The 21,977-nt window shown below is 40.7% G+C and overlaps 1 long non-coding RNA gene across 1 annotated transcript in view; it reads left to right on the top strand.

The window, feature by feature from the left end:
• Positions 1-21,977, top strand: part of LOC125610667 — a 32,051-nt gene that overhangs the window by 9,574 nt on the left and 500 nt on the right. Inside the window, exon 3 of the long non-coding RNA XR_007340661.1 lies at positions 9,720-9,986. This is a non-coding gene — a long non-coding RNA (uncharacterized LOC125610667). The remainder of the gene's footprint in view (positions 1-9,719; positions 9,987-21,977) is intronic.

Raw genomic sequence — 21,977 nt, 5'->3', positions numbered from 1 at the left:
TCCTTTTGGCAAACTCCTCAAGAGAGCTAGCCTCTAACCAGCTCCTGGGGCTCATGGTAGAGACAGTGAACTCTTGTCTTCACCCTGTGTCTCCCCTGCCCCCCACCACCCCTACTTTTTACTCTGGAAAGGCCTTCTCCTGGGCCTTGACTAAAGAGTCCCCACCCTGAAAAAGACCAACCACTGAGCTACAGATCAAAGAACATCCATCACTTTCCTGACCCAGGGCAGCCTCAGTTTGCACTACCTGAGCCACTCTGCCCCCAGAAAACCCCCAGGCCAGCTGAGATGAGTACCACCTGGCAGACTCCGGCCTGCAGCTCATGGGCCTGTGTGACCGCTGATCTAACTGCACCAAACCTTTGATCTAAAACTGGATTGTGCTTATGCACTCAGACTACACATACCAATTCTCATCAGAAGCTTTTTTCTTCTGGCAGAGTATGAGCCGAAAACACAGTGCTTTTTTAAACTCAGTTTTTGTCACCCTCTTCAAAAATCTGAGACCTGAACTCTTATTCCCACCCAGTCAAACCTTTAACCTCCACTTCCTCTGTTCTTCAGCCTTCCTTCACAGGAAAACTGCTGACAAACTGCCCCGCCCCGTGCACTCTCTTATAAACATGGGTTTGCTTTTACTGTTGACAAAAGTAAAATATGTCCAGTGTGGCTTGAGATGCCTTACGAAGACAGAACTGGCCCACTGTACCCATGGACGAGAGAAGGGCAAGAGTCGGGATGGAGGCAGAGGTTTTTGGTCTGCAGTTGTGGATTGAGAGAAGACTAATGGAAGGAGGTTTCCAGCAGGCAACTCACAATTCCACTTCCTGGAAAAGGGTATCCTATCCGAGAAAATCTGAGAGTTCCCCAACCCTCCTAAATGGGGGGTGAGGGGCAGTTGAGGGACACTTTGATCCCCTGTGTTTGCACCCTCTTTTGCTGCTGTGGATCAACAAAGGTCAGAAGCAGCTGCCGTCAAACCAGAAGACCCTGAGGCAGCAGGGGAGGCAGAGGCCCCCGGAAGGGGTGTGTGTGCCTGAGCCAAGGAGTAACTAGAATTTGGGAGAACTGGCCCCTGGCGGAACCATTTTACCAAACACAGAGTAGAAACCACACAGATCAAAGTTGCCCGATTAGGGCTGCTCCTGGCCCAGGAGCAGGCTGCCGTACCAGTCAAGTAATGGGTGTTAAAGTTTCCTCTTGCTAAGGAAATGCCTCAAGTACAGGAATCTTGCTAATGACAAAAAATGTCAGACACAGATAAAGTGGTAGGGGAGCCTTTGGGGACAGTGGGAAACTTCTAGAGCCTTGCAAGTCAGACTTCAAAGTTCCCTCCTGTATGTAGGGGATTTTGAGAAACCAGTGCAAATGATGCGAGTTTTACTGCACTGTACTCAGAGGTGAGACAGGCCCCATTTGTTTATTTCTCCAAAAAGATCACTTTGGGCACTTGGTGGGGGGAATAGTCAATCTTGTTTATGATTCAGATGTCTTGTCATTTCAACATCGTCTTACACATACTTGTACACGCACAAGGATTCTGCAGAAGTCCTGAGACCTCAGGGCACAAGCAGGCCAGGCAGGAGCTACAATAGTCCAAGAGGTCAATCCTCTTGTCACTCACATGTTGTCACCCCAGAGGCTCAGGGTGACTCTCAGAGAGAGGTGGGGGAGAAAGAGATAGAAAAAAACAGAAAGAGAGAAAGAGACAGAGAAAGAGAAAAGAAGGAAAGAAGGAAGGAAGGGCGGAAGGGAGGGAGGGAGGAGGAAGGAGGAAAGGAGGAGGAGGGAGGGGGAGGGGGGGAGAGAGAATTACAGGCCATAGAGCAGCTGCCTGAGGCCATTTTCTCCACACAGAGTGCCAAATATATTTCCCAGACATGCTTGAAAATCTCTCTCCTCAAGGACCCAGCTCCCTATGATGGGCTTATGTTTCCAAGTTCTGGGGGAAATTTTCTACTGCATCCTCCACTTTGGGCCCTACCACACAAAAACAAACTCAAAGCACAGGCCAAAGAAGTCTAAAAACCTCATTACCTTTTGGGAGTAGGGATGGGAGAGGAAAATAAGACAGAGCAAAACCTCTATTGCTTTCTGGATAAGTTACCATTACCATGCTGACTGAAGCCCTCAATGTCTAGTCGGGATGCTGAACATTTCAGAAAGAGGGTTGTCCTCCCCTCTTTTTGTAGGTGAAAGCCATGGAGAAAGAAGCATGAAGTGCAGAAAGAGGAGACATACATTAATGCAATCCACTGGCATGCGAGCCACCGGCTGTCAAAGTCCCAGAAACATCTCAGAGAATCAGACAGCCTTCTGCAAATGGTACAGAGGATGACATGGAAGAGGACAGGCACAGTATTCAGGCCTCCTCAGCCTATGGAGCTACTTTCCCCAGAGAGAGATAATTGGTGTGGGCCCACTACGCTGCAGATATTCACAATGGTCACACATGTGGAGGAAGGAGAGCAGGGGAGACCAACTTGGTGGCCTTAAGAGCTCTCTTTCTATACAGATCCTTGGGTACTGTCTTCTTATAAAATGCTACTTCCTACGTTTTTTCAGACATCCCTCCTAAACCTAATTGCTCCCATACTGCCTCTGATCTCGCCTCCAGACTGCTGGCATCCACTTCCAATTCTTGGCTCAACCCCATGAGCTTGATGTTTAGGCTCATCTTGGCTTTCCAAGCTCCCCCAAGCAGGATTCGAATCATGGTTCTCTCTTCTCACACTGAAGCCCCAGGTTCTTCCTGCTAACTCCCATTCTCTGGCTGGCTGCTAAGAGCACAGCCTGAGACAAATGCATGCTATTCTCTCTAAAGTCAAGGCCAGGCAGGTGTCCTTGTGCCAAGCTTCTGTCCATGCTTGACATGACAGCTCTGGCTTGCTGGGTCTTTCTGTGGCTGGGCTTCATATTGCTCTTTTCCAGGGATTTGGGCGATTATTCTCTACCAATTACAAATTACTCCTTGCTCCATTGAGGGGAAGAGAAGAGACCTTTTCAGTGCTGGGTCCCTCGGTCCCAAGATACTGGCCCGCTGCCAATGGTACCATCTACCCCTAAGGTTAACAGCACCCTCTGGTGGCCATGATGTAACTGCAACTGAGGACATTATTAAATTTATTTTTGTAGTTTTATATATTCTACTTATTCTAGTAATTTTGAGTAAATCTATAAAGGTGGGCATTATTATCATCACAACTTTACAGATAAGGAAATAGGCACAGAGATTAAGCAACTTGCCCAAGATTATACAGCTAGCTAGGACTACAGCCTGACTCTGAGCCCAGAAATCTGGTTCAAAGCAAAAGACAGTAACTACCCACCCCACTAAAACCCCCCAGTCCTCCTAGAGAAATTCTGGGGCAAATGTGCATCAGGCCTCCAGGTGGGTCGTGTGGACCCCATCCTCATTTCACACTTAGCAGGTAAGATGAAAGGAGGACAGTACTTCTACTGATTGAGCAAGACACTGCTCCAAGACTCCTTAGGTTCCTGAGCATTAAGCTGCATAGTAGGTGGCCTCAACCAGCATAAGATGGTCACTGTCACAAGCTGCGGGTCAGGCTGGGGGAAGAATAGTCAGCTCCTTGTCATGAGGTCACAGCTCTTTGGCCAAGAGAATGAATGCCATGACCTTGAACTACGTACTAGAAAGAACTCGGGGATATATTTTACAAAGAACTCATCAGCTTCATTTTCCTGGGCTACTAGGCCACTCTGTGAAGGGAGAAGTAAGGCTCACACTCGGCTGCCACCCTAGACCAGCAACTTGAAGGAACCACCACAGAGCTCAGTAACCTGAAGAGGTGCCCAACACCAGTCAAGGATCACTGTATCACGTGAGGGGCAATGTCAGATTCATCATCTTCCTCTACCAAGACTTGGCCCCAGTCTGAGCTACATGAGGTCCCTGTTGTCTGAGGCTGGGGCCTGTGACAATTCTCCTGCATTCTTGGCTTTCTTTCCACTTTTGCTAGCTATATACCTGGAGCCCTGAAAACCTCATTCTACCCACTATCCCCATTGCAGGAATTGTGGAAGAACACAGCCAATATCTATAAACCCCAGCCCCAGGTAGGTGCAAACTTACATTCCAACAATGAAGGCCCACAGCTAAAAGGATTTTTCTGAAGAAACCAAATCTTTAATTTGCATCTCTATTATATTAGAAAGGATTTAATTTACAATTACTGACAAGATTTTGTGGAACAGAGCCTTTCAAAGATTGCCAGAAGGGCTCATGAAATGGGTAAACAAATCTTTCTCCAGGATCCCACCCCCTCTCTTTCTGCTACACAATCTGTGAAGTTAACTGCCAGTCCCCCAGTAGCTACTGATAGCAAAGTGAGGGTTGCCAGAGAGTTTGTCCCTCTCCAGAGGGAAAGCCCAGTGTTCTCCACGGGAAGAATAGGGTGGGGACAGAGTACTAGGGTGAATGTTTATTCCTGTTGATGTTATCTTAAAACATAAAGAAGCCCACAACAAAACATCAGAGATTCTCTTAATTTAGTGGTTCCCAAACTGGGATTCCCAAAGGTAACACATTGAGCTATTTGGATTATTTCCAGTACCATATTTCATCTAATCTGAGGCTCTGTCGATGTAAAATACAGCATTATTTATGTACTGCTGAGGAAAAAAAGGCTGTCCTTTGAACCAACTGCCGTATTCCTAAGATGTATCAGGTTTAGAGATGTTTAAAATGTGAAAAGTAGCTTATGTTTTAGAATCAGTGAAATATGGTGTGTTCATGTTGTTAGGGTGAAATGAATCGCTCCTTATAGAGTGCCTAAAGCAGTACTCAACAGACAGGGTTCAATAAATGTTAGATATTAATATTAATTATTTAAATATCTTGGCTATTCATATAGTTAGGATTTAATCCTAAGAGAAATAGGAGGCCAGGTTCAGGGAGAATAACTCACTTTCTCATGACAGAACAGGGAGGTAGAGGTTGAGTTGGTTGGTTATGAGGAGACTGAGGGTAGGTAGACTAGACAGATGGACTAGGAGGGGCTGGGTGCACATACTCCCTCTCTGCCTCAGGGAGCACCTGTAAGTCACCGTTTGGAATCAGGCTAGAGAACTGGAGCCCCTGCAAACTGGAAGTAAAGCCCAGCAAGGAAAGTTTGGGTGAAAAGATTCAAGAAATCTGTATTAATACCTTTAAAATGGGGCTGTGAACCAAGAGCACACCTACCAAGAAAGGGTCCCTCACCATCCAAAGAGTAATTGTGTCCTTGATGGTGCTGGGCATACACCACAAGAAAAGGGAAAAATAGGCTGTGCTGTGACACCTCCATCCCCCATAGGTTCTTTGTGACTCCTCATTCCCTCCACATCCTTCTTCAGCATCCCCTCTGATCCCATACTCCATGCCACATTGCCCCACGTTGTCACCTAGGACTTCCTAGGGTCACGAGTTAGAACCCCAAGAATTTGTGAAGAGTGGATGCCTTCAGCCAGAGCAAGGAGGGCCCAAGGGGAAGACAGCATGTTAGCCATCTACTCCTACAGGACGAGGCCAGCCAGTTCCCAGCAGCAGCCCTCTCCACGTCAGATACTTGTTGCAGAAGTCATCCTCTCACTGTGAGCTTTTCTCTGGCTCAGAATATGGAGCCCACTCCTGGTGGCTAATTCCAGACCTTCACATGGGCAGGCCTGTTGAGCATGAATAACAGGGGCCACAGCCAGCATCTCATTGCAGGGGTTCTTCTTCCTGCCCAGGAGGATGTAAGCTACCCTAAAACAAAGTCTAAACTAATTAGTGAATAACAAAACACAGATAGTCAGAAATATATTTACAAAAGCAGAGCCCCTGATCTAGTCCACATGGGTTCTGGAACTAGACAAAAGGAAGATGGCTACAGTGGTTTATTTAAGGGGGTACATCAAAAGCAGGGATAAGGTTTTAAGGGTGGAATCTTGCTTCCTGATGTCTTGCAGTCAGCAGGGATCGACATCTTGGCAGGTCACGCCCATCTCAGGTGCTATGCGGGATCTTTGGCAGAGCTTGACGGGGAAGTTCACCTGCATCAGGTGGTCAATCCCTGTGGGGGTGCCCCAGGGAGTTCCCAATGCCAGACTTATCCCTTCACGAGGATACTATGTGCAACACAGTCCACACACAGCCCACGGAGGGCTTGTGACAGATGGGTATACAGTAAAGGGGGCCAGGTTAACTTCAGTGTAGCTCTATGTCAGGGAGAAAAACCTCATTGCAGCAGTGAGACAGTCTCAGAGAAAAGCAATGGCTTTTGCTACTACCCAGCATTTGGCCACAGGCTGTCACAGCTACAAAGGCTTGGCAAGGGGACTGCCTGTGCTTCCTGTCCACTGGCCATCAGGGCTCACAAGAATTCATTCACCACTTACCGGTGCACAACCCATCTCAAGCACAGCTCTTCCTCTTTCTCTTTCACTTCCCCAGCCATGAGGTGAGGGGTTTTGCTCTACCACATCTGTCGGCATCCTGANAGAAAAGCATAGAAAAACCAATGAAAGAAGGGCCAATTGTTTCCCATCAAGCCTTTGGTGTCCATAGCTGACTTGAGTTAAATCTCTTCTAGAATAATATAAAAGGAAATGAATTCCTCAAGCAAACCATTTTAAGACAGTACCACTTGATTCAAACTAAGTGTTAGGAAATGTCAGAGAGTTTACTTCCTCTACAAACAATTGTCTCACATCTCAAACTTAAGATTTATGATTTTCAAACCTCAGGTCACCTTTGAAGTGTGAAGGCTGTAAAACAATAGCCTCCCATCTCTTGAGACTTCTAGCAAATTCCCCAATTTCTATCCCTCTCTGGAAGATATTCATTGCACATCAAAGAGAGACTTTGATCAAATACATATTGTTTTGGGTTCAAAGTTAGACATTGTTTACTTTCTTTTTGACCAGTATAAGTCATACATGCGCATGAGTACACACAAAAATATCATCCCGGTTTTCTTGACTTTTTAAAAATTTTGCCCAAAGGTGAACTCTACTTACTGTTATTTGCTTCAAAATATTTTTTTTACAAGACTTGTTCCCAAAGTTAGACTTTTAACTCTTTACTGTAAATAAAAGGTAGATATTGCTATCATCTCTTGCCTAAACAACAACAAGTATCTCCCTCTACCCCAAATTCTATTTATGCTTTTATTTTTCTCCTTTATGTTCTTAGGTCAGTGTTCTTTGAAACTCTACCTCTTCAACAAGCATAAATGAACCACTTCTCTCCTCTCTCCAAGGATCTAAGAATGCCAGACTGGCTGGAGTTTGTGCTGAGAGAACTCTATGAGGTTGCTATGAGACAAAGGTCAAGACTATGTCCTTTAGATCACTCAGAAAATTACGAGTGGAAATGTGCACATCCTTAAGGATCAGAAGAATACAACCCTTACACTTAAAAAAAAAAAAAACTGTGGTTAACAGCTTGTTGAGTTTAATGTATATACCATAAAATTCAAGATTCATGATTTTAATATATTTACAGAGTTGTGCAGTGATCATAACCTAATTTTAAAACACATGCAACACCCCAAAATGAAACCTGGTGCTCATACAGTCTCCCATTCTCTTTCCCTCCAGCCCTAAGTAACCACCAATCTAAGATTTGCATTCTCTGGGCATTTCATACAAATGCCATCTTATAGCATGTGTGCTTTTTGGGTCTAGTTTCTTTCATGAGCATATTTTTGAGGTTTGTCCAGGTTGTAGCATATATCAGGACTTCATTTTATTTTTCAATTGAAGTGAAATCCACACAATATTAAATACATTCACAATGTTGGGCAATCTTTATTGCCATCCATTACCAGGACTATCTTTAACTTATAAAATGGAGACATTATCAATTAAATAACTTCCCATCTCCCTTTCTCCCAGCCCCTGGCAACCACCGGTTCTACTTTATGTTTCTATTGTCAAGTAGTGTCCCATTGTAAGTCTATAAAGCTTTTTTTTTTAATATCACCAACTGATGAACAATTGGACTGTGTCTTCTTTGACTGTTGTGAATAAGGCTGCTAAGAGTATTTTCATATGCATTTTTTTTGTATAGATATGTGGTTTTATTTTTCCTGTGTAGTCACCTTGGAATGGAATTGTGGGTATGAGTTTCCTGTTGCTGCTACAACAAATTATCACAAACTTAATGGCTGAAAATAATGCAAAATTATCTTGGTTTTGGAGATCAAAAGTCAAAATGGGTCTTACAGATTAAAATCAAGGCATTAGCAGAACTCTGTCCTTTCATGAGACTTCATGGGAGAGTACATTCCTTGTCTTGTCCATCTGCCAACATTCCTTAGTTCATGGCCACATCATTCCCAGCCTTGGCTTCTGTTGCCTTATCTCTGCTTCCACCTCAGTTTGTTTATAAGGATCCATGGGATTACAGTGATCTAGAATAATCTCCTTGTCTCAAAAATCTTAAATTAATCATATCTGTGATATCCCCTTTTCCATGTAAGAAAAAATATTCATGGGATCTGGGAATTAGGATGTGTACTTTTTGCAGGGGAACTGGGCTATATGGTAATTATATATTAAACATTTTGAGAAACTGAAAAAGTATGTTCTAAAGTGGCTGCACCATTCCTAACAGCAACAGATGAGGGTTTTTTTTTTTCCTTTTTTTTTTGGGGGGGGGGTTGTTACTGGGGATTGAATCCAGAAGTACTTTACCATTGAGTCATATACCCAAGTCCTTTTTTATTTTAAGACAGGGTCCCACCAAATTGCTTAGCTGGCCTGGAACTTGCAGTCTTCTTACCTCAGCCTCCCAAGCTGCAGGGAGTATAGGTGTGCTACACTGCTCCCTGAAAGTCATAGTTTCTTTACAGTCTAACACTTGTTCTTATCTGTCACATTTATTATCACAATCCTAGTGGGAATGAAGTGGTCTCTGGAATTCGATTTGCATTTCTTTAATGAGTAATGATGTTGAGGATATTTGCATGTGCCCAGGATCATCTGTACCTATTTGGTTTATTTTCATCAGGGACAGGGGAATGGTAGAGATAAATGCACCACCGAGCTTTCTCATTGTGTGCTCACCTTTCTCACACATGCCCCCTTCCTGAACTTCCACCGTCTCCCCATGCCATGCTACAAAACCAAATATCTTTTCAGTTTTCTAGTAGTATTCCATTGTGTGGTGATCAGCCTTTTTTTATATCACCCATTGATGGATATTTGGATTGTGTCCTCTTTGGCTACTATAAACAATGCTGTTTTGAGTATTTTCACTAGGCACTCCAGTTCAGGAAGATGAAGGAAGGGCGCCTGGCTTAGGCTTGCTTTCTTGTTGCCACCAACTGTCCCTCACATTTGATAGTTGCCATTTCACAGCTGCCAGTACCAAATGACTATAAGGAAAAGGAAACCCTGGTTCAGACCCAAACCACCGCACCTTATTTCAACCCACAGCTGGGCCTGTTAAGCCCAAGTGGCAAAACCCAGCATATCTCTCACCCCTATTTTCACCTCTCCTTTCCCATCGTTGTCAGATAATTTGGCCTATAAGACTTTTGCTCTGGGGAGTATATGATCATTTTCTTTCTGGTCAAATAAGTGGTGCTATGAATATTTCTTGGACAAGAGAATCCAACTAAACAAGGCAGATGGCACACATATAGGTACCTCTCTTCCTTAAATTAAAAAAAAAGCAAAAAAAAAAACAACCCACTAAAATAATAGTAAAACCAAATGTTTTTTTTTAGGAGGTATAAACCAACAACAGCAAAGAGAATTGTAGAAGAAACCACCATATATTCAGATGTTGGCAATACCTTTTTTTTTTAAATGTAAAATCAGTAGAGAAGAGGAAACTGCCATTAGAGAAAGGTGGAGATCCTGTATGGGAGACTGAGGAAGAAGTAAAATGACTGCCACCATGGAAGGCCCAGACTCGGGAACACTAGTACCTCCTACAGCAATGGAAGAAGCCAGAAGACAGTTGAACATCTGTAACAGAAAAGACTATCGTGGTAATTTTTTTTTTTCTTAAGAAAAAAATGTTTGTCTTCCTCATCCTAAGAAAAAGCAACACTCAATCACCCTTGGTCTATCTTAAGGAGGATTAAGATATAGCCACATTTTTCCTGCTTTGCTATAGTCAGACTCATGTTGAATATTGCCCACACTCCCTTGTCTGTGTTCTCTCCTCCTTCCAAGTTCTTGTCAGTCTAGACTTTGCCTTCTCCCTCCCATCCCTCCCTAAAGTTTCCCTTGCAGTTGCTAATCCAGGGGGTACACACAGGACCATGAAAGACTGGATCTCTCAGCAGCCCGGAACGTTCTTCACTCTCTTCTCTTTCTTGAGATTCTTTTCTGCCCTCGGTTTCTGAATCTTTGCACTCTTGTGGGGTCTGGCTTCTCCTTCATGGCCTTCTTAACAAGTTCTTCCTTTAGGGAAAAGGTCCCCTAAATGTTGCTTCTCTTGCGATTCCATCTTGATCTGGTTTCACTCTGCCTACTAGACCATCCACCTAGATACCTACTAGAAACTACACAAAGGTTTTTCATGGATGAATTAAACTCAGCTGAACTTCTCATCTTCTCAACCATCTTCTATTTCAGAAAAAGGCACTGCCATAGAAACCATAACCCTGACTTCTGTCATTTTAATCTTAAATGTGCCCCAAAGGCCCATGTGTTAAAGGCTTGGGTGGGGCCTGGTGGGAGGTCTTTAGGTCTTTGGGGAATGCCCTCAAGGATGGTTATGGGACCCTTGTCTCTTCCTCTTTCTCTTTCACTTCCCCAGCCATGAGGTGAGGGGTTTTGCTCTACCACATCTGTCGGCATCCTGATAAGCATATCATTTTCAGCCTTACATTTTAAATGGCCTAAGAACAATGGGCCAATTGATCATGGATAGGAACCACCCACACTGGAAGATAAAACAAACATTTTCTCTTTATTATAGTAACAGAAAGCTAACATGGCAGTACTCTTACATGTCTCTCTCCCCGTCACTGTTCTGCTTATCACTACCTCACAAATTATTCCAAAATGTATATAAGCCACCACCTATTTTGCTCCTGGTTTTGTGGGTCAAGAACTCATGAAGGATCCGGCTAGGCAGCTTGTCTCTGATCTGTGTGGCATCAGCTATGCATCTGAGGTCAGATGATCCACTTTCAAGATGTCTTTTTCAGTCACACGTCTGACACTCTGTTCTCCTTGATCTCTTTACCTTCACATGGCTTGGCATTTTCCAGGGTCTCTCCACATGGCTTAGCCTTCTCAGGGTAGTCACATTTCTTAAATAGAGGCAGGGTTCTAAGAGGGAAAGTGGAAGACTCCAGGCCAGCTGGGTACTACAACTGGAATTGGCACAGTGTGACTTCTTCCATATTCTATTATTCAGAGTAGTCTTGGGGCCCATGCAGAGGTGGGAGGTGGAAAAAGCCTCCGTCTCTTGATATAGATGGAAAACATTATGACCATCTGTGGAAATACCATCCGCCACGTTCACCCACACAATTCATTACCAAGTCTTATCCATTCTACCTTATAGATAACGCCCAAGTGTATTTACTTCTCTCCTTCACCACTGTCATTGCCTACAAGTCACAATTTTTTCTCTCCTGGACTTCTGTCTTAGCCTCCTGACAGATTGCCATGGTACTTTCAAGGTCTCCTCCATTCTCTATGTAATTGGAAGAGCTATCCCTTTAAAAGAGCTATCCCTTTAAAACTTATGTTTCTCCTTATTTTTGAAACTTTTACAGGGCTCCCTATTGCACTTAGGAAGATTATAACAACATTCACAAGTCCTTTTATGACCCTCTCTCCACTCATCTATCCTCATCTCTCACCCCACAACTTTTTACTCGACACTTTAGGCCGATGGAAAATTTTTCATTTCTTGAATTCACACTATCTTATCTTTCCTCTCCAGGCTTTTACACATTCTCGCCCCTCTTCTACCCTATCTTTATCTAGTTATCTCCTCCTCAACCTCAGCCTTTAGGTGTCAGTTTAAAATCTACTCTAAGTAAACTTTCTTAGACTCCAAGACTAAGTTATTTAGTCCTTCCATACCCTTGGCACTCCATATGTACTAATCCTGTGCTAATTATTACTCTTAAAAATTCATCACCTTTTGTATTTCTTTGTTTGATGCCTTTTAATCTGTTCTGTATATAAATGCACCTGTATGTAAGTACTTGTTCTCTATATAAGTGTACCTCTAGTGTCTGGAACATTCCTGTCCATAGTACATGCTCACTAAATATCAAATAAAAGAATCTTCCTTTTTATAGTTTATTTTGCTATGAACTGATAGTGGTGTGTTAAATCTCCCATTAAAATTGTGGCTCTGTAAGTGTAATATTGCCTTCCCTGTTTAATTTCCATTTACAATGGAACTTTTTGTTTTTGTTCTCCCTTCTGTTGTTTTTAATTTCTTATAGAGGTGTTTGGTTAGATCTCTTTTAGACAGTATGTATTTTGATTTTAAAAAATAATTTGGTCTGGACTCAGGCTTGTCAGGGACAACAGGCTCTGTGCCGGATGCTATGTGCTTCAGGTGAAGAATTCTCCATCTGGAGGGTCCCCCAGGGTTAGTTGGTGACCCAGCAGAAGCCAGAAATGATGTGGCTTCACCTTCTGAGCCAGGTGGGAGCAGGATGAGTAGGAGAACATGTGCCAGTCAGGAGGGCTCAAGGCACTTGGGGACTGTGACCCAGAAGAGAGCCACCTACCTCAAGCTGTCACCACTGTGCTTCTGTCATGCTACGTTTTGTGCTTGAAATCATATATTTCACTGGGAAGACTAAATATAACTACTTCTAATGAGTAACTGAAAAAATTACAAGAGAAGCCGACTATTTGCCATGCAAAATATCATTTGTCCCAAAGACCAAGGACAGCAGGGCACTGAGTGGCCGCCATCACAAGCCAATCATCAGAAGGTAGCTCCAGTAACAAAATCCTGGTAACAAATTTATAATGACTACTATCAAGATTTACAAGGACAAATGCATTTTACAAGTGGTGATCTGAAATCAGTAACGCATCAATAAATGTAACAAATTTAGGGTTATCAGATAATGACACATATCAGCTGCTGGTGTTGAAATTAAGAAGATTTGGCTTACACAATTACGCTTTTGGGTACAAGATGTTGCATTGATGGATCAGAGGAGTTTTAAAATACATTTTTAACCAAAATAGAAACCAAAACAAAGTTCATTTCCATTATGATATGAATGGCAAAAATTGTCTAGCTCACAGAAAATTCCTCTCTCATTCCTATCTCATCACAAAAAATAGAAATATTTGAAGCGAAGGATATTTTAGTTAGATTTATTTAATTATTTTACACTGTATATGTATCATGGTTATCAGAAAGGATCTCACTCATTATATCTATCTATCTATCTATCTATCTATCTATCTATCTATCTATCTGTCTATCTTGGGGTACCAGATATTGAACTCAGAGGCACTTGACCTCTGAGCCACATCCCCAGTCCTATTTTGTATTTTATTTAGAGACAGGGTCTCACTGAGTGCTTAATGCCTTGCTTTTTTCCAAGGTTGATTTTGAACTCCAAATCCTCCTGTCTCAGCCTCCGGAGCCATGGAATTACAGGTGTGTGCCACCTCACCTGGCTCCATTTATTTTAAATGCTACTAATAAATACTCTGGCACACAGTCAAAAACTGAATGGATTTGAGCAGTGCCTGCTATGCCAGGATACCTGGATGTTGTTTCTCCTTCAGCAATGTTTTTTTTTTTTTCCCAATTCTGGGGATCAAACCCAGGACCTTAGCACAAGTAGACCAATCCTCTACCACTGAACCCCACCCTCAGCTTATTTTTTCTCTTTCAAATACAGCGTTCAATTGGGGGCTATTATAGCAACTTTGCTTGCTCTAACATGAATTGATCTTAGTATTTTTTCCACCCAACTTTATTGAGGTATAACTGACAAAAATTATATATATATTCAACATGTTTTGATATGTGCATATATTATAAAATGATTACCACAATCAAGCTAGTTAACATCCATCACTTCACACACTTACCATTTGGGGTATGCAATAAGAATACTTAAGATCTACCTAGCAAATTTGAATTATTAGTTATCATCACCATGCTGTACATGAGAGATCCAGAATTTATTCATCTTATAACCAAAAGCGTATACTCTTTGACCAACATCTCCTTATTTACACCTTCCATCACCACCCCTGGAAAGCACAATTCTACTCTGTTTTTGATGCTGACTTTTTAAGATTCTACGTGTAAGTGAGATAATTCAGCATTTGTCTTTCTGTGTCTGGCTTCTTTCACTTAGCGCCATGTCCTCTGGGTTCATCCACGTTGTCAATCTTATCTTTCACTGCCCTTAAAAGCACAGAGAAGGGCTGAGGATATAGGTCAGAGGTAGAGCACTTGCCCAGGATGTATTAGGCCCTGGGTTCAATTCCTGGTACAAAAAAAAAAAAAAAAAAGAAGGAAGGAAGGAAGGAAGAAAAAAATAAATGTGCAGAGAAGAAAAATATGTGCTATCAAGGAACACATACCTCCTCCCTAAAGCCCTACCTCCAATGTCAGAGGCTACGTTGGCTGTAAGTATTTATCCTTGTCTCCTTCCAACATGGAAGGAGGTTCCAGGACTTAGTTTCATCCACGTGTCAAGGGAGCACTTTGAAAGTGCTCAGGGAACTATCCCACTGCTAACATAGCTGTCCCTATATAAGTAGAATAAACTCAGGACGGTTCTAGCACAGAGGAAGGATGAGGACAATGCAGAGTCTTGGTACCTTTCATAGATGATTTCAAGTGTCTTCTTCTCTTGAAACATGGAAACCTATTATAAATTTTACCTGCCTCAAATATAGACTGAAAAGAAGTTCGTAAGAAGCAGAAAGAAATGTACATCAAAAGTTTTGCTTCATTATACTGAACAGTAAAGGCATTCAAGTTACTAAAGATAGATTCAAATTACTAAAGATAAATTGACAAAAAGATGGATTTTCTTTAAGAGGTTGATTTTATAGTCTTCTAAATAGCAATATCTAAGTAACATACATTCCTAAACTTGCCCTCTTGAATGTAATTCCTGATGGGCACTTTCTTCGTAGACTTAAAATAATCGAATACATTTTAGAAACCGTGTCCTCTGTGTATTTCATATTTCAAACTTGGGAAGATGGACAGTTGTCGTTGAATGGCAACATGTATCTTGTAGTTCTAGAAAATCAAGTTGAACTTAGAAAAAGCTTGAATCTTAGTTTGGTGAAACTGATTTATTCTGCTAAAACAAAGTAGAGGACAAGAAAGGTAATGTTGGCCAAAAGGCACAAAGTTTCAGCTAGACAAGTTGACTAAGTTCTGAGGTTCATTTTACAGCATGTAGACAATAGCTAATAATAATATATTGAGTACTTGAAAACTTCTGTGAGAGTAAACTTTGCCCATTCTCATCACAAAAAAATAGAAATATTTAAAGTGATGGATATTTTAGTTAGATTTATTTTATTATTTTATTTACACTGTACATGTATCAAAACGTAAGTATACACATATCAAAAGTTGTACACCATAAATATACATAATTTTGATTCGTCAACTACACCTTTCAAAAGCTATGATGGGAGGATGACAAGAAAAGAAAGAAAGAAATACTCTTAATTGCTAAATGTGTTAAATACTCTTTAATTAGAAGAAGGTGGATTTGTCATATTTTCCTTAGGACTATGAGGGAGTGTGGGTATGGTAGAATGAGAAAACAGTTTCTTTCTGGTAAATAAGTTCTGCAATAAATTGTTTCACTAGCTCTCAAACCACTTGCCTCAATTTTGATAGGAAGTTGGTTCCTTTAACCTCTTGGTACTGTTGTGGTAAATGCTACATTATAAATTAATGTTGACATGAATTAACAAATAGGCAGAGTATTTCGTATACTTTTTAATGTTAAGCTTAAACTGAACATCTGTATAATGGATCAATTTGGAATTTGGAAGCATTTTAAAACAGGCTTTCAAATCATATACAATTAATTTTATATTTGTATTAATGTTTCCTCTGTGTCTTTGGGGTAATTTAATTTTTATTGTTAATTTCTAGTGTTTATAAGGTAGCTATCACCTATCGTCTATTTTCTGTGGCTATAACAAAATACTAGAGGCTGGGTACTTGATAAAGAAAACAAGATTTATTTAGCTCACAATTTTGGAGTCTGAAAATCCAAAATTGGGCAGCCTCGTCTATTTGAGCCTCTGGTAAGGTCCTCTTTGGCTGTGTCACAGGAAGTGAAATGGCAGTGCACAGAAGATGCCATATATATTGGGTGGCCTACTTTTATGACAACCTGCTCTAGTAAGAGCTAATTCACTTTAAGAGACCAGCATTAATCCATTCTGAGGGTTGTGCCCTCATTATCCTAATTACTAGGCCCCACCTCCAAAAAGTATCACCTCCCACTTTACCACACTGCAAAACAAGTTTCCAGCTCAGGCACCCTTAAGGGACACCTTCCAACCACATAACAGCGCTCCTGAAAGGAGTCTTGGTGTGAAAAATATTGTTTTCAAAAACACATCACTGTGACACCTTTGAGCGTCCTACTTTCAATATTGTCTCTTTTTTTGAGAGGCAGGGGCATAACTTAAATGATTATGTTATTAAAAGATTTTGAAACTTCAACACCTTCAAAACTCTTTAACTATGTTCATGGCTTTAGATTTTATAACTGTCACTATTTTTTGTATACCAGATATGTGGCCTGTTTTACAATTGAAATGTCTATAAGATATTAAGTATAAACCAAGCACAGTGACAAACACCTGTAATCCCAGCTCTTCAGGAAGCTGAGCAGAAGGATCATTTGAGCCCAGTGATTTGAGGCCAGCCTGACAACATGGCAACATAGAGACCCATCTTTAAAAACACACACACATACACACACACACACACACACACACACACACACATATATATATATATAGACTAGCCTACCTATTTCCCCTTTACTATTCCCTTAACACCTGTAAAACTGACACATTCATGATTTGTCACCAACAGACAAACACGATACATGCAGTGAGGTTGTGATTAGAAGAGATGAACCTTCTAGCAAGGTTGTAAAGAGCACTGCTCAGTTTTGAAAGAAGCATGTTTCTAAGACCTTAGGAGCTTGAGTAACCTTTTCATATTTCTTATTGAAAAATTAGCATCTTAAGGGTCACTGTACCCATAGAGAAATCTTATGACCTGCCATGCAAAAGTCGAGGCATGCTTGGTAATAGTGGCATGAGAAGGCTCTCTCAAGAAATCAGAGAAGACTGGGTACAGTGTTGCACACCTGTAATACCAGCAACTTGGGAGACTGAGGCAAGAGAATCACAAGTTCGAGGCCAGCCTTGGCAATTTAGCAAGGTCCTAAGCCACTTAGCAAGACCCTGTCTCAAAATAAAAAAATTAAAATGGACTGGAAATATAGCTCAGTGGTAAAGCCCACCCGAGTTCAACCCCAGTTTAAAAGAGAGAGAGAGAGAGAGAGAGAGAGAGAGAGAGAAAGTGAAATGGATGTTCTCTATCCTGCAGAATCTAGATTGAAATGGCACCTGTTTCCTCTTTCGCACCAAACACCTGACAGATCTGTGGGTTAGAGAGGCTGTTAGAACAGTGGGATTGGGGTTTGAGGTTGACAGGGAAAGGGAAGGGGGTACAAAGTGTCAGGAGGAATAAGTTCTAGTGATCTACTGCACAGCTTGGTGACAATAGTGATACATATTTCAAACTTTAAAAAGTGGATTTTAAATGTTCTCATCACAAAGAAATGATAAGTATATGAGAAGCAGATATGTTAATTAGCTGATTTGATCATTCTTTAATGTATACATATATCAAAAATCACATTGTTTCCTACAAATATATATATATTATTGTATCCTATAAATATACATATATTTTTTTATTTGTCAATTAGAAATAAAATTTTAAAAAAGAAATGTGGGTTAAGGGATAGAGTAGCCACCTGCAGCTACCTAATCTAGGCAAATGGAAGCAAGAGGTCAACCCCCAAAGTGTAGGACCCAGAGGCTGGGGAAATAAAGTTAATCTGGGAGTTAAGAGAGCATGGTGAGAGATGTTGACAGTTTCCACGCCGACACTGACAGCCTGGCCTGTAGATCAGACTACTGTTTGGTCTCTAGATGTGCAAGGCATAGTTACGCTTGCCTGACTCTGGAACATTCTGCCTGCTTGCCCATGTGGTTCAACCTCCTGAAGTTGGTGGAACAGAAGCAGCCAGCGTGGAAAAGAAAGAATTCCACCCGATATGGGGGCCATTCTCTTGACCCTTGAAAGGGTTCAGTCTCTCCCCAATTCAGCTTCTCGGATGGGAGTTAGTCCTGGGGAGAAAACAAGGTGGGCAGCTCGAGACATGTATGCTCTTGAGGAAGGGAAGGAGGATGCCTAGAGAAGAGGCACATTTTCTGAATGGGACCCCAAAGACTCATCAAGAGCAGATCTGTGTGGGACAGTAGTTTTGTGACATGAACTAAGAATTTTTCTATCCCTTTCTCTTCTATTTCTCTTTTTCAAACAGACTGTATATTCAAAAGTGACTTTCAGTAGAAAGTATCTTTTTTAGACCCATATATGTAGTCATATACATATATATAGCTTTACATACATATGTTCTTAGTTATAAAATTTATTTAATGCATTACTCATATTTTTATCATTTCTTAGGAATAAAAGTCATCTTTTTTGCATGGTGTATAATAGAAAAACAATTTTAATTTTTTTTTAAAGAGAGAGGAGGAAGGGGGGAGAGAGAGAGAGAGAGAGAGAGAGAGAGAGAGAGAATCTTTTTTTTAATATTTATTTTTTAGTTTTCAGTAGACACACCATCTTTGTTTGTATGTGGTGCTGAGGATCGAACCCGGGTGCATGCATGCCAGGCGATCGCGCTACCGCTTGAGCCACATCCCCAGCCCAACAATTTTAATTTTAAAATAGCTTTATGTTAGGTCCACATCTTATAAACAAGTATGATATAAATTCATTTTAAATACTGTGAAAAATTCTCTTAATTATTTTAAGGCCAAACTCTATGTTTTCTTATTTAACAAATGACATGGGCTGAGGTTGTGGTTCAGTGGTTCAGCGTTTGCCTAGAGCGTGTGAGGCACTGGGTTCGATCTTTAGCACCACATAAAATAAATAATAAAATAAAGTTTAAAAAAAGTGACATGCCCTAATTTTTCTTTAAATTAATTATATACAAATTTATAACTTTAAACCAAAACTATAAATGTCATGTTGAGTTTGGTTTGGGAATCAAGCATATACTAAAATGAGGAACTAAATCAACAGCCGATTAGTCCATCAAAAATAGACAATATCTATTTTCATAACTATTTGGAATTTGTAAACTTTTTTCTTATTCTTTTCTTTCTTTTCTTTTTTCTTTTTTTGGTACTGGGGATTGAACTCAGGGGCACTCGACACTGAGCCACATCCCTAGCTCTATTTTGTATTTTATTTAGAGACAGGGTCTCACTGACTTGCCTAGCGCCTTGTCATTGATGAGGCTGGCTTTGAACTCGCAATCCTCTTGCTTTAGCCTCCCAAGCCCTGGGATTACAAGGGATGCACCACCACATCCAGCTGGAATTTGTAAACTTTTGGAATATTAAAAATTGGTTTACTGTTTTAATTTTTGAGTTAAATTTTTGAATAGCAAGATCAGAAAGAAAGTTCCAGGGGCTGGGGTTGTGGCTCAGCAATAGAGCACTCGCCTAGCGCGTGCAAGGCCCTGGGTTTGATCCTTAGCACTACATAAAAAAAATAAATAAATAAAACAAAGGTATTGTGTCCAACCACAACTAAAAATAAATAAATAAATATCAGGGGAAAAAAAGAAAGAAAGTTCCAGGCTGCTAACTGGAAACTGGAGACATCTTCTGCACATGAAACTACCTCAATATAGATACTCTTCATTCCTAAAAATGGAGAAAAGTAGATAAATATAATGGCATTTATATACTATTTTTTAAAAAATATTGAATTTTGAAGTACTAGAACTCCTTGTTATCCTATATGAGAACTTTGAATAAATGCAACATAGAATAAAGATTATCTTGAAGAGAATTATTATGAGTCCTTTTCCATTACTTTGTAGCATATATTTCAATACCAGGACTTCTTATGTTTTGCCTTTAATGAACATTCAATTGAGAGCATAAATAATAAAAACAGCTGTCTAATCAGGTAATGAGCTTTCCAGACAATTCACTCACTGCAACACTTTTCTACTCCTCCTGACACATGTGCACTCCATGGCACCTGTAGGCTCTCAACTTTATATTATCTGGAAGAATATTGATGGAAGAAATAGAAATCAAACCAGATGCCATTAGCTACCAGGAATAATATGAATCCCCTGAATGATCACTTGGAAATGCAAAAGCAATTAATATTCAAGACAGCAAGCCAATAAAACACAGTTTTAAATTATCTTAGAACTTTAAAACTGGCTTTATTTCATTTTATTTTGTTTAAATTAAGGTGAGGTCTGACTGTGTGGTCTAGGTTGAAATTTCCTGAGTATCTGGGATTTACTGATTCAAATCATAGCACCTGGATCTCTCTTTTCTCCTCACATACAAACATTTCTGCAAATTACTACATCCAATGGACTTAAAATTACTAAAGAGATATAAACTTTTAAATGCCTATACAAATTTACCAAGATAAATGGGAATTGATTTGTCTTTAAAATATAATTGTTGAAGCTGGGTATGGGTGATGGTATGTGCCTATATTCCTACCTACTTGGAAGACCAAGGCAGGAAGATCACTTTCAAAGCCAGCAATATAGTGAGACCTGTCTAAAATACAGACACACACACACACACACACACACACACAGTCATTGGAAAAGATGAAGCCACCTCTAAGCCCAGTTTCTTTCATGGAGAAAACAGACAAGCAGAATTCTAAATAATCTTTTTTCATGTCGTGTGTTGTCATTTGCACTGGGTTACAGAGCATATTGTCCAACTGCCCCTCTGCCGTACTGGCAGAGTATGTGAGAGGGAGACAGGGATTTCAACAAGGCTGCCCTGGACTGTCCCCGGGAAGGACATCCCCAACAACTGTAGGCAATAACCAACAGCTAAGAAGGGATGTGAATTTTTTGAAAAGCAACTCACATACATTCTAGGACATTGTCACTCTGTTTTTGCATCGCAAATACTTGTTCTTTCAACCTGGTAAGGAAACCAACCTGCCTTGTCCAACCTGCTTTGCTCTAGAGTCCAAAAGAGAAAACTTAAATGAATTTTGGCATAACATTTGTTTGTTTTACTGTTTTCCTTTAATGAACCAATTTTAACTGCCTCCCTTTGCTGTGTTATATTTGTTCTTCTAACATCTGTTCATCTAATATTTTGTCCTAGCTAACTTTAGTAGCAATGACATAGAGTAACTTCTTTTGGGGGGAGGGAGTAACCAGGGATTGAACCCAGGACACTTAACCTATTTATTTAATAAATAAATAAATAAAGGCCTCAGCCCTTTATTTATTTATTTATTTATTTTGAGACAGGATCTCCCCGAGTTGCTTAGGGCTTCACTAAGATGTTGAGGCTGCCATTGAATTTATAATCATTCTGCCTCAGCCTCCTAAACCATTAGGATTACAGACATGCGCCACTGAGCCTGGCTAGAGTAACTTCTTAAGGTGCCTGAAGAAGCCATCCCTCAAACCAAATCCAGCTGCTATCACAGAGTTCTTCAGACCACGTCATGCTACCTCAGTTCTCCTGAGATGTATGCCATGGGTTGGTACAACCAGAGAGCAGGAAGGTGCTGTGGTTACCAGCATTGCATGTTTTCTCTTTTTCAGACTCACTCATATAATCAAATAAATCACAAAACTGCTTTTGCAAATTTAGTAGGAAAGCCATCCAGGAATTAAAAAAAAAAAAAAAAAAAAAAAAAA

This window comes from Marmota marmota, unplaced genomic scaffold (genome assembly GCF_001458135.2).
Source record: "Marmota marmota marmota unplaced genomic scaffold, marMar, whole genome shotgun sequence".
Lineage (NCBI taxonomy): Eukaryota > Metazoa > Chordata > Mammalia > Rodentia > Sciuridae > Marmota > Marmota marmota.
This window is presented reverse-complemented; position numbering and strand designations above follow the sequence as displayed.